This window comes from Gossypium raimondii, chromosome 12, assembly GCF_025698545.1.
Source record: "Gossypium raimondii isolate GPD5lz chromosome 12, ASM2569854v1, whole genome shotgun sequence".
Classification (NCBI taxonomy): domain Eukaryota; kingdom Viridiplantae; phylum Streptophyta; class Magnoliopsida; order Malvales; family Malvaceae; genus Gossypium; species Gossypium raimondii.
The window spans coordinates 34,197,789-34,211,621 of NC_068576.1; the positions used below are offsets into that span (position 1 = coordinate 34,197,789).

At 31.9% G+C, this 13,833-nt stretch overlaps 1 long non-coding RNA gene across 2 annotated transcripts; it reads left to right on the plus strand.

Moving 5' to 3' along the window:
• The first annotated feature begins 1,158 nt into the window (after window positions 1–1,158).
• LOC105763738 (uncharacterized) lies at window positions 1,159–5,493 on the plus strand. Of its 2 annotated transcripts, none has more exons than XR_001124398.2 (6): window positions 1,159–1,646; window positions 2,003–2,157; window positions 2,334–2,523; window positions 3,734–3,974; window positions 5,035–5,156; window positions 5,246–5,493. It is a non-coding gene; the product is annotated as an uncharacterized LOC105763738 (long non-coding RNA). The 2 variants fall into 2 exon arrangements; XR_008192038.1 differs by having other exon boundaries at window positions 2,334–2,507.
• Window positions 5,494–13,833: the final 8,340 nt, after the last annotated feature.

Here is a 13,833-nt window from a genome sequence, read left to right on the forward strand (position 1 = left end):
ATGTGTCACTCTTAATTTAATTGGTCACCAACTCAGTTATAAAACTATAGAAATACATATTTAAATTATATTTGATATTATTATGACACTTTTATCTTTTCATATTTTTATATTATATTTAAATAAAACAATTATAAATTACAAATCTAAAAAATAAAACATGTGTTCAAAATAGTTCTAGCGATGATTTGTTCTGATAAAGATAGCAAAACAGGTTTTTAGCAGTATTTTTAACGGCGTTTGGACAAAAAACGCCGCTAAAAATCGAGCATTAGCGGTGCTTTTTGGAAAACACTGCTAAAAATGAGCATTAGCAGCGTTTTTGAAAAAGCACCGCTAATGCTCGGGGCTTTAGCGGCGCTTTTGAAAAAGCGCCGCTAATTCTCGGGGCTTTAGCTGCGTTTTTGAAAAATTGCCGCTAATTAATACTATCGTAAAAGAAATAGTATTAATTTTAAAATATTGAATTAATTATCACTATAGTTTAGGGTTTTTGGTTTAAGGTATATGGTTTAAAGTTTAAGGTTTAGAAGTTACTATTTTAAGGTTTATGGATTATGGGTTTAGGGGTTATGATTTATGATTTATGGTTTAAAGGTTGGGGTTTAAGGTTTAGAGGGTATACGTTAAGAGTTTAGGATTTTAGGGTTTAGGTTTAATGTTTAGAGTTTAAAAGGCCGGGGTTTAAAGTTTAAAGGTTATGTGTTAAGGGTTTAGGATTTTAGGGTTTTAAGGTTTAGGGTTTAGATTAACTAGTGTTTAACTAAATTGTTACTTAAAAACTTTTCCAACTTCAAGCTCGTTTTACCCGAGTCACCCATTTTATTGTTTAAAAATAATAAAAATTATTTATATTTAAATTTAATTATTAAAAATAATGTCAATATAACCTGTTTATATTTTTATTATTTTAAATGGTAAAACAGGCAAAGTTTGGCTAGCCTAAGGTTAAAAAATATAAATCTAAGCCTAACCATAATTTCAACATTTTCCCCACAAAATTTTAATTATTTTAATTAAATTTAAATTAAATTAGAGTAAAGCGATTATAGTGGGTCCAAGTAAGCCCATTTAACAATTAACCCAAAAGCCCAAATTAGAGTTCAGGAAACGAATAAATAGTAAAGGAAAAGTGTGAATGACTAAACACCAGGCTGCCCAAAGTTGCCATCTGTCATCCCATGCACTGCTAGCAATGGGCGGTGCCTCAAAGAAACAAACCCTAAAAAACTTAAACGGCGCCTTAAACATCCTAAAACTGAAAAACAACAGATCAATTTCCTAAAAAAACTAAAACAAAGAAAAAATCTGAAATGCCTACAACTTTTCCCCTTCCCTTCATCTCTGTTTTGCATCTCCGGTAAATCTCTTCGCAGAAACAAGAACCAGTGTTCCTTTGTATCACATTCTCATTTTCGTTCCCCAGGTTCCCTATTGACCGAGCTCCTCGGAGATTCAAATCAAGTCACCTCTTTCTCCGGACTCAGAAATGCCGATATGACTATCTCTCTGTCCCTCAAGCAATTCCCCTTTGATCCTTCTGAATGACTAGTTCGACCGCTGTCGAGGTTTCTTCCACCCAGAAGTCGGCGATTCACTTCTTCCCCATGCTGCCATCGCATGTGCCGCTTCATTGGCTTCCCGAGGTATGTGGCTAAACCCAAGACTTCTGAGATTTCTAGTTTTGCCTTTAATTTCGTTTATGAGTCCTCCGATGACAGATCTGTCATTTTCTTTATAAAGATTAAATAATTTTGTTCCTCACTCCACCATCTTCCTGCATTTCCCTTTCTCTCTGCACTATTAAATTCCTTTTTTTTACTGGTAAAAAGCGTTTAATTAACGCTTAATCTATGCTTGCTTTCCCATGGATTTCCATTCCAACTAGCTTCGATATGGATCTGCTGCTTTCAGTTTCACGCGATCTCCTCACTGTTAACTTGTAATTATCCTTTGTCCACCTTTTGATGAGTGATTTTTCTGCTGCTATTGTTGTTATTAGGCTCTGATAGCCAATGGCGTTGAAGCGGGGACTATCCAGTGTGGGCGTCCAAAGGAGCAGAAGTTCTGGATCTCGATTGCCTATCGTGATTCTTTTTTTCTTCTCAATTCTGACGCTACTTGTTTTCTTTGTCGGTCAAGGGCTTTACATTTCAAGTTCGTTTTTTCTCTTAATTTCCCCCCGCGTTTTTATGTACTACTTACCAGATCTAACTTTGTATTTGATTTTGATTTTGTATTCTAGAATGATGATAAATTAATTCTTTGTTTTGATTAGTTTATGAATGCGTCTTTTTCGATCTGATAAAATTGAAAATTGCCTCATCTTTCAGTTCGTCGATGCATTGTTAGTCAGGATCATTCAGTTTTGAACTTGGTTATTGTGAAAAAGGGTGAAATGATCTTCCTGGACTGACTGACACTGAGAAACCAAGAATGAGGGGTCCGAAGAGAGCATCAAAAATCAGGAAGTTGTTCAACCTGTCTAAGGAGGATGATGTTCGGAAGTATGTTTATTAAGCTGTGAGTTTATTAAGCTGCTTTTATGATAAAATATATAATATTATTTGTATATATTTTGAGTAAAATTATAATATTATTATATATAATCAATGCAAAATTTTTAAGGCACCTTTTTAAATACAGAATTTATAGGCACGAAACTAAGAATGATTGAAGCTTCTGCAAACTTTTTTGTTGTCAACATGGCGACATTAGCTTTCTCAGCATCAAGAATTACTGAACTGTTAACCTTAATCTCCTCAAAATCACATTCCTTAGCAAGCTTCATAACTAGCTTAACGACACACTAATCTCTTAAAAGCAAAGAATTTAATTGAAGTTCATATTTTTGCAAGTTAAATTTAGTAGAGTCTGTCGTCATTCATTGTGTGGTTATTTGTGTTTTTCGGCCACTGTATGTTGTTTTTGCTTTTTCCTTTTTCCTTTTTCGTTCTTTGATACATGAAAGCACAAGTCACTAATCTAATAATATTGTTTAGGATCATGTTATTTGGACTCAGGTGTAAGTATTAGATACAGAGTATGTGTTGATACAAAATAATGTAAATAATATTACATTTTATACTTTTTCATAATATATAATAATTATTTAATTATATTTGTATTTAATTATATGTGTTTAAGTATCAAATTGATAGAATTTGTAAAAGTAGAGAATTAAATTTATTAAATTATTTATAATTAGGAACAAATTAATAATGTGACATCATATCAACATTGCATCTCGCATGAACAATTAATAATTCTATTTTGTTGATTTTGTCCAAATTTATTAAAATTGACAAAGTTATAGCTTTTCTTTTTGGAAAATTCATGTTGGAATTTTGGGGTACTGGAAAAAAGTTCCTTGCCTATGATGTGGACAATGTCTCATTCCAGCACTACGGATATATAATTTCGTTTTGGATAAAATGGTGTTTATATTTGACTAGAAATTTCTGATAGGCTATTATTAGTTAAATACATTTTGTGGAAATTTGGAAGAAACTTCTTTCTGCTTGATGTATGTGCACAATACTTTTGTTTCACTAAGCTATTATTAAAATTCAATGCATTTTCTGAGTACCATTTGTTCTTTCTTTGGTACAAAGTTTGCAACAATTCTGAGCTACAATTTTTGTTAAGCTTATCATGGATTTCGATTTTTGCATTTCATGGTAGCTCTTTTCTTCTTTGTTTGATGCTTCACATCTGTTTTGAACATTTTCAGGATGCAGTTGATAACTGGAATGTTGCAGTAAATTCTAGGAAGCCAGAAGTTAATAATGATGTAGAAGAAGAGATGTCTGTGAAGCATCTAACAATGAAGAAAAGAGTCATTTGTGAATTGCAAAATCAACAGGTTAACCCCACACTTGTTGGCCATTCAAAGAAGAAATCCAGTCACTTTCGTGCTTGTGGCTGTAAAGCAGCAATTGAGGGGAATAGCCAGCCTTCTCTGCCAACAAGAGGTTTATACCCTTCAATCTAATAATTGCTCATTTAGTAACCTTGTGATTTGCATTTATTTATGCAAAGCTACATGACTTGTTTTTATCGAGTGATAAGTTCAGTGGGACTAATAAACACCAGTTGCTTTAAATTTTCATGAACCCTCATAATAGAGCGTACATTCTGAAAATGCTTAAATGTGTACTGTTGAGTTTATATTCAGTGGCTTTGATCACTGAACCTTAACACCTTCAATATCTGAGACTTCTTATGTAGCATAGAAGAATTGGATGATAGAATTTGTGGTAGTCTAATCTGGTCTGTTATAAGATCAAAAACTGCAATTAGAATGAAACTCAAGGAAAATCTTATCATAGAATCTAACCTATGATTAAGAAGAAAAATCAAGGTAAAAGCTTGTGGTTTTTTGTCTTTCCGTTCCTTCTCTATCCACTGTACGGGTTGCAGAAAAAGAGCTTCGCTCGCTCTTGCTATTAAAGTCGGGTTAGTTTCCTCTTTGATCTTCTAATTTTCCTTCTTTGATTCGTGTTTTTTTGTATTAAAGTGTCTGCAATTTTGTTTGTTTTTGGAGAAATCTGGGATTATTGTTGTATTGTCTGAAACTGATCTGTTATTGATGGAAGTCAACCCTTACAGTTGTTAGTGATAAAACACAAATTTAAATGTTGATAAATTATTGAATTATTAATTTCTGTTAATTTATTGCATATAATCATTGAATTGTTTATTTTACTAATTAATTATATATAAATAATTAGATAGTTGATTTTCGAGCAATATTATTTGATTGGCTCATTTTTGGTATGGCAATGTAAAGATATTAATAGTTGTACTATTTTTAAAAAGTTATTCCCCCGACCAACTATAAAATTAAAGTTAATCAATTGAAGTAGATGTAGATCATAAGGTATTTAAGCTGCTGCAATGAGTAGTATGTTTAGTTTACTAGAGTTTCTTTGGACTTTGGTTTGATTCAATTATCAAATTTTTAGTTCAGCATTTGATTGGTCAGGACTCGGGTCTTTAAAGTTCCTCAATCATTTTATTCCTTTTTTTCAGAATCGGATTTGCTTTTTTGCTTGAATCTCGACTTTATAGTCAATTTGGTGGGTCGGGTTGATTTTTGGTCGAGTTTCTTGAAGCTTCAAGGTTGTATGGTCGTGGCTGGCACCAAATAGAAGGTAAGTGCACAATGAGTTGAACTGATTTACTTATCTCTGCCATGTTCACTATGGTTTGAGCAGTTTAAGTTACTCTTATTTTCATGCAGAGCATGTAGGCACCAAATCTGCAGTTTAAATTCGAAGCCATGCTCAAAAGTTTTTCTCTTAAGGCTTATTGCTTTGAGTTCATTACAAGATTTCCTTGATTAAGTAAATATATTATATCTTTTATTATTAAGATTTACTTGATTAAGAAAAAGTATTGTATGTTTTATTACCTTGCATATGTATTATTTTAGTTTTGATTCTAAATTTTTATTTTAACTTTAATATTTACGATATTTTTAGATTTTAATTGTGTTATTAATTTATTATTTTAAATTTTAAATTTAAATTTATTAATTTTTATATTTAGTTTTAAAGTTAAAATTTTTGTAGAAAATTTAATTTAAATAATATTTTTATTTATCCTTAAAACAAAATATAATATTTATCATAGAAATAAATATTATTTGATAAAAATATATTTTTTTAAAGATATGTTTTTAGCGGTGTTTCATCAAAAATTGTCGCTAAAGATTTGTTCTATAGTCGCTAAAAGCTATGTTCTTTAGCAGCTATTGTGGTAAAGTGCAGCTAAATGTCATGGTCTATTGTAGTGTTTGTAATAAAAGCATTGTGAAGGCGTTTTTTCACATAAATACCATTAAAATTAGCGATGTTTATAGCGGCGCGTTTTGCGATGCTTAAAAGTGCCTCTAAAGGCCTAAAAAATGTTGCTAAAAGTCTAATTTTGCTCAAAGTAATCTTGTGTAACTAAGTGTTATTTTCTTTTTATCATAAGAAAAAACACACACACAAATTCATTACCATAAATTTGTTAAAACTAACGTCGATAATGGTAATATAGAACAATAACAAAACAGAAATATTCACTATTGAATAAATTTGTTAAAACTAACGTCGATAATGGTAATATAGAACAATAACAAAACAGAAAGAAAAGAAAATTAAAACATACAAATTTTACGTAGAAATTTTTTTAAGAAAAAATCATGGGTAGAGGAGGAGAATTTTATTAATGTTGAGAACTGAATGATACAAGAGGAGTTTTGACTACATCAATGTCAAATAGACGAAGAGTAGTTCTATACGGATTTTACTTGTGCCACATGGTCCCTACTTTAATTTTTAACAGGAACTTGGGTCATACCATTCTAACAAAATTTAATAAAATTAAAATATTTTTTTCGTATCGTAAATATAACAAAATCTAATATATGCCATCTAAGAAAAAAGTATTTCCTAAACCCTAAATGCATAAAGGTTAAAAGGAAAAATATTATATCATGCCACGCAAGGATCCACAATTATATGTTCCATTTCTCTTTTATATAAAACATATTATTTTTTAAATAATCTTATTATAACTTCGGTTATATCTGTTTTTTTCACATAATACCTAGAATTAATTATATCCCTTCCCAACCTATAAATATGAGGATAATATATTTTAGCATACTCGAACTCACGTCTTCTCATATTGATAATAATATTTATACCAATTGAATTAAGATTTAATCGACATAAACATATTATTTGACTGCATGAAATAAATAATTGGAGACGATACACAAGTTAGGCCAAAAAATGTAAATATTATTCAAGGTGTATGTACTTGTACACCCAATTTGGCCACGCATGGCTTAGCAAATTAATTATGCTAGGTTAGAATTAATTAAAGTTTGTGTGTTTCCTCTTTCTTATGACATTTTTGTAAGGCCGTGAAGCCCCTTTTTTTTTTCGCAAACTTGGGTGTACGTACTTGAAAAATTAATTTCTAAAATATTTAACTTAATTATAGATTTTGAATGTAATAAATTTAATATGAAATTTATCATTTATCAATTTGATTTTGTTTTTTTATTAATAATGTTAGCATGACAACTTACATATATTTTATATTGATGTGACACTATTTATCATATATGTCACACCAATAAATAATTTAAAAACTATAAAAATATTTTTAAAAATAAAAAATTCAAAATTAAAAGAAAAATCATAAAAATTCAAAAACTAGCATGAAGTACATGTGGATTTCTATATGAGCTACACATTTAAAAATTTAATGTTTTAGTCCATACTCCCATTTATAATTTTAAAAAAATTAAAATAAAATTTAACTAAAAATAAGTCTAATTTTAATGTATAAACGTTGAGAATTGAACTCGAGTTTTTATTAATGTAATAATAGTGATAATAAAATCGAGTTTATATCAATGAAGGTTGAATTGAGCTACAATGTAACGTTTATTTTGAAGTAATTAAGCTTAATTATGAAGGTTGAGTTTTTTTTTTCAATGAAGTCCAAAAAATGAAAACACTATAATAAGTGGAATTTAATTGCATTAATTAATGGGATATTAATGATGATTTAATTTAGGCAAGGTAACTCCCATGCAGTTTTTTCTTTTTCTTTTTTGGTCATTACTAAAATGTCAATGCTTGTAACCTAATCCTTCACATTACAATAAAAATCCCATTGAGCCCAGTGTCGAAGACATTCCCCACGCGCCTCCTTTCACTCACCTTCCATACAACATGTGGACCCACAAGCCACTCATTTGCCTCGTGATTTGATGTTGGGTTGTTGGTTAAAGGAAATGCATGGGCCCAACAATGGGCGGCTTATGGTCCTACAAAGGGGAAAGATAGAAGACTTAATTTGTGGCTTTGCTCCCTCTATCATCATAGAATTTAAGATGTAGTATTTATATTTTAATTTGACATATTTTGAGAACTATTTTTATAATACCATTTGTTCTGATAAAATATTAATGTGTTTTTTTATTAAAAAAATCTTTTTTAGCTAAGGATATAAATAAGACATTATTCCTCATAAGTCATAAGGTATTCAAGTTCAATCAATAAAAAAAACTCAAATTTGGTTTGGTAATTATTGATCTGGGCTTAAGCTCGAGTAGGGGCGAAGAGAGGGAAAGCAAGGGCTCTAGCCCCCTAATATGAAAAATTGTTGCCTTACTCCTCACAAAGTTTATAAAATCTTAAGTTGATATATGGTAAAATTATAGTTTACCTTTAAAATGTAAGAATTTTGATTTGGTACTGAAAACCATAAAGATATAAGTCAATAAAATGGTAAAATTGTATTTTAGCTCTGTTAAAACTATAAAACTTAATCTTGGCCCCCCTAAACAAATTTTGGTTTTGCCCCAAAGCTCGAGCACCTTGAGCTATTAATCAAGCTAATTTGAACATCATGATATTTGATTCGAACGGCTCATGAGCCTAATTAAGCTTTTCATTTTAATAATTATTATGAACTATTATTACATAGAAAGAGATTAATCGAGCTTGAATTCGGTTTTAAGTACAAAAATTGATACTAAAATAGAATAACTAAATTCTAAATTTGATGAAGTAAAGAGACCAAAAACAAAATTAGACCAAGGATAAAGAGAATACTTGGTTTGGTTTGGTTTGGTTTGGTTTGTAATATAGGTGATCATGGATTGGGCTACCCGGTCCGGCCCGACGTTTCGCCCGAAAAATGGGAGGGCTTGTTTAAAAATATAAGTCCGAAATATGGGTTTGAGCAAAAAACGAGGCCCGTTTAGAAAACGAGTCGGGCCTCGGGTAAGACTTTTTTGGCCCGAGTCTGGCCCGGCCCGAATTATATATTAAATATATATATTTTTTATTTTTAATCAAATATACTTTTTATTAAATATATATTTTTTGGACTTTTAATACGAATTATATATTAAATATATATATTTTTATTTTTAATCAAATATGGGCCAGGCAGGGTCGGGCTCAAGCTTAGCAATTTTCTTTCGGGCTAGGCTTGAACAAATTTTTAGGCCCATATTTTAGGTCGGGTTGGGCCCGAGCCTAGAAAACGGGCCTAAACTTTTGTTTGGGACCGGCCCAAACCTGGCCCGGCCCATGATCACATCTAGTTTGTACACATGATTACTATCATGATTTTCAAAGAGCGTGGCACCAGCGACTAGGGAAGGTTTTACAGTAGTTTTTTTTTTCTGTCCCAATTAGTCAACGGTGAACGAGCATAAAAGCTGCAATTTAAGCCGAGTTTAATAATATTAATAACAAGAGAAAGAAAAACTCCTCAAACAAGACACCTAACTGCGGTTAAAAAAAGACTTTAACATCAAAACAATAAACATCTCTCTCAGTTACACGTTATAACTTCAATCCAATCATGGTTAAAAATGAGGGATTTTAAACCATAGTTGAGTTAAAAAAGTCATGCACTTGAAGGCTAAACCAAGCCAAAGAAAAGAAAGCTATATATATAATGATGATTGAGCCAATAGGGGCCACTAACATAAGTCATGATTGATTCTATAACCATCTGTCTCTTTCTCTCTTATTAATCTCTGTTTGTATATATAGTCCCATCCCCGACTATTTTACCAAACTGACTCAAAAAAAATTGATATTTATAAAAATGACCCAAGTTTAAACATAATCACCAAAATAACCTGAAATGAACAGTAAAAAGAGGTTTTGGCCTGTCAATGGCCGGCACCACCTGGTATTTTAGACCTATGATTGCTTGATTATTGTGTTTTTTAGTTCTGGCCTGTCAATGGCCGGCACTAGTGTGTTTTTTTTTAAAATCGTATCATACTAGTAAACAAAAAAAAACATTTTGGAGTGCTGGCCTGTCAATGGCCGGCAGCAGCACGAAGACGAAAATTTTTTTGTATCATACTAGTATACAAAAAAAAAACAAAATAAATTTTGGGTGCTGGCCTGTCAATGGCCAGCACCACCTAGGAAAACGAAAAAAAATTTGGGTACTAGCCTGTTAATGGTCGGCACCAGCCTGAAAATGATAAAAAAAATTTTGTATCATACTGGTATACAAAAAAAAATTGGGGGTGCTGGCCTGTCAATGGTCGGCACCACCAGTACGAAAACAAAAAAAAAAATTGGATGCTGGCCTGTCAATGGCCAGCACCAGTACGAAAATGAAAAAATAAAGTTTTTTTCTGTGCCGGCTTATCAATGGCCGGCACCAGTATGAAAACGAAAAAAAATTTTGGGTGCTGGCCTATCAATGGCTGGCACCACCAGTATGAAAACGAAAAAAAAATTTGTGTGCTGGCCTGTCAATGGCCGGCACCACCAGTACGAAAACGAAAAAAAATTTTGGGTGCTGGCCTGTAAATGGCTGACACCACCAGTACAAAAACGGAAAAAATTTGGGTGATGCTTTGTCAATGGTCGGCACCACCAATACGAAAAAGGAAAAAAAATTTTGGATGCTGGCCTGTAAATGGCCGACACCAATACGAAAACAGAAAAAAAAGTTTTGGGTGCTGGTTTATCAATGGCTAGCACCATCAGTACGAAAACGAAAAAAATATTTTAGGTACTGGCCTGTCAATGGCCGGCACTACTAGTACGAAAACGAAAAAAAATATTTTTTTTGGTACTGACCTGTCAATGGCCGGCACCACTAGTACGAAAACAAAAAAAAAATTTGGGTGCTGGCCTGTAAATAGTCGACACCACTAGTACAAAAACGAAAAAAAAATTGGGTGATGTCCTGTCAATGGCCGGCACCACTAGTAGGAAAAAGGGAAAAAAAATTTTGGGTGCTGACATATAAATGGCCGACACCAGTACGAAAACGAAAAAAATTTTTGCCTGCTTGCCTGTCAATGGCTGACATCACCAGTACAAAAACGGGAAAAAAAATTTGGGTGTTGACTTATCAATGGTTGGCACCATCAGTACGAAAACGAAAAAAATATTTTAGGTACTGGCCTGTCAATGGCCGGCACTACCAGTACGAAAACGAAAAAAAATATTTTTTTTGGTACTGGCCTGTCAATGGCCGACACCATCAGTACGAAAACAAAAAAAAATTTTGGGTGCTAGTCTGTCAATGGCCGGCACCAAATTTATCAAATATATATGTATTTTATCTTCCATTTTGTTTGGTTTGAAATTTTTTTTTCCTTTGTTTAGAAGAAATCAGTTTTTTTTTTAAATGAGTTGCCAAATGTTGTTTGTTTATGTTCATTCCTCCATCGAAATGATAAATACAACTGAAGAAGACTGTGTATTTCGAAGCCGGAAAAAAATAGGAATGAGATTCAACAAATGGATTTCGCTATCGGATTTAAAACTAAAAATCAGTACAAAGATAGCAACCCATTGCGAAAAGCAAATGTTGAGACTATTTTAAATATTTCCGATTTCAACTGATCCGCTAAAGTTCTTAGAAATGGAGCTTAAAGATGATGATGATTTAGGGACAATGATAGCAATTTATTGCCCCCCTGAGATAGAAAATCTCAGCCCGATTGAGTTGTTCGTAGAGATAACTGAACCGGATCCCATTCAAGTGGTAATTCTAGCAAGCCAGCGCTCCGGAATTGATTTTGATCTTAATGTCTCTTGGGAAGATCAGTCGAGTTTTAGACAGTCAATGCCAACTCCCGAAAATTCAAACACCAGTGGATGTTCTTATAACACCCCAGACTTGTGTCCTTGTTTAAAGATCCATTCAGAGGTGTTGGCCACCATCGAAGATAGTGATGAAGGGTCCGATAATGATGATCAGTCCCACCATGATCCCAACGATGATTTTAGTGACCCCGATTTGGTTGACATCTCTGAAGACATAGACGAGGAAGGGCCGGTAGAGGGTGAAAATGTGAACCCCCATTCGGCCGGAAACACGGGCCCTAGTATAGTTATAAGAAATAATCCAGGGTCCTTTATGACCGACGTGGATCTTGATGCGGTTCTTGCACACGAGTTCCCGGAATATACAAATATTATGTCGGCTCACCTAGTTGACAATGAATTCGACGAAGAAGAGTTGTTTGTAGGACAACAATTTGATAACAAAAAATACTATTTACATGCTATAAAACAACTTAGGTTGAAGTTAGGTGTGGATTATAAAGTAACGAAGTCGACGTAGTCTTTCTACGTAGGAGAATGTTGAAAAGCGTTGAGTGGTTGTAAATGGCTTGTCTGAGTCACGTTAATACAGCGGACACAGATGTGGATGATAAGGAAACTAGAATGTCCACACACATGCACGTCCGCTCGTATGTCGCAAGACCATGGAAAGTTAGATGCAAAAACTATATGTAACTACATCATCCCTTTGGTGAAAGAGTCTCCCACCATTCAAGAGTTGGTCCTTATTGCGGATATGCAAGCTCGATTCAAGTATAAAGTGTCGTACCGAAAGGCATGGTGGGCAAAGCAAATGGTGATACGAGAGTTGTATGGTGACTATGATGCGTCATACAACGAGCTTCAAGGTGGATAGCTGGGATACAGGAGTATGTGCCAGGGACAGTGACTGATTTGTAAATATTGCCATATAAAGGCCTTGACAGGGAGATACAATCGGGGAAACGAGTTTTTCATTGAAATGAAATGAGGAAATATTTTAATTTAAATGAGGAGAAAAAATTTTAAACTGAAAATAGAAAATTTAAATATAAAATGAAATGAGAAAAAAATAAATTTGCATTGAAAATAGAAATTTTAAATGAAATGCGAAAAAAGTTAAATTTAAATTCAAAAATAATATAAATAAATTGAGAAAAAAATTGAAATTGAAAAAAAAATATTTTTTAAATGAAATGAAAGGGAAATGGTAATGGTAATGAAAATGAAATTAGAATGAAATGAAATAAAAATAAAATGAAATGAAAAAAAAAAGTTGAAATGACCTATCTGTGTTAGGCCTGTGTCATTGGCCAATTTGGCCTTTCAATGGCCGGCCTTACACCCTTTTTGTTTTTTTTTTGCCTTTTTTTTCCTTCAAAATTGAAATAATTGTTACAGGCCTGATAAATGTAGTGTCAGACTCGAAAAAACCCCAAAAAATAAAATTAGATATTTTCTTAATAAATTTAAAATTTAAATTGACAAAAATAATAAATAAATTAAAATATTTAAATAATATATTAAATGAAAAATGAAATTAGATTTATTTTAACAAATTTAATTTATATAAATGGGGTGTCAGGCCAAAAATACCCAAAAAAATTGAAATTAGCATTTTTTTAAAAAAATTTTAAATTTCAATTGACAAAAATAAAATTTAAAAAAATTTAAAAAATAGATGAAAAAAATTAAATTACCCTGATATTAGGAAAATTTAAATGAAACTAAAATAAAAAGTAATGAAATTAAAATAAATTTTGAATAAAAAAAAGGTTGAAATGATGCATCTGCGTCAGGCTTGTGTCACTGGCCAATTTGGCCTCCCAATGGCCGGCCTTACACCCTTTTTGTCTTTTTGGCCTTTTTTTTTGCCTTTAAAATTTAAATAACTGTTATCAAGCCTAATAAATGTGGTGTCAAGCTCAAAAAATCCAAAAAATGAAATCAGATATTTTTTAATAAATTTAAAATTTAAATTGATAAAAATAATAAATGGGGTATGAGGCCTAAAAATTGAAATTAGCTTTTTTTAGAAAAATTAGATTTAAATTGACAAAAATAAAAAATTTTAAAATAGATGAAAAAAATTAAATTACCCTGATATTAGGAAAATTTAAATGAAACTAAAATAAAAAGTAATGAAATTAAAATAAATTTTGAATGAAAAAAAAATTGGTTGAAATGACCTATCTGCGTCAGGTCTTACACCTTTTTTTTT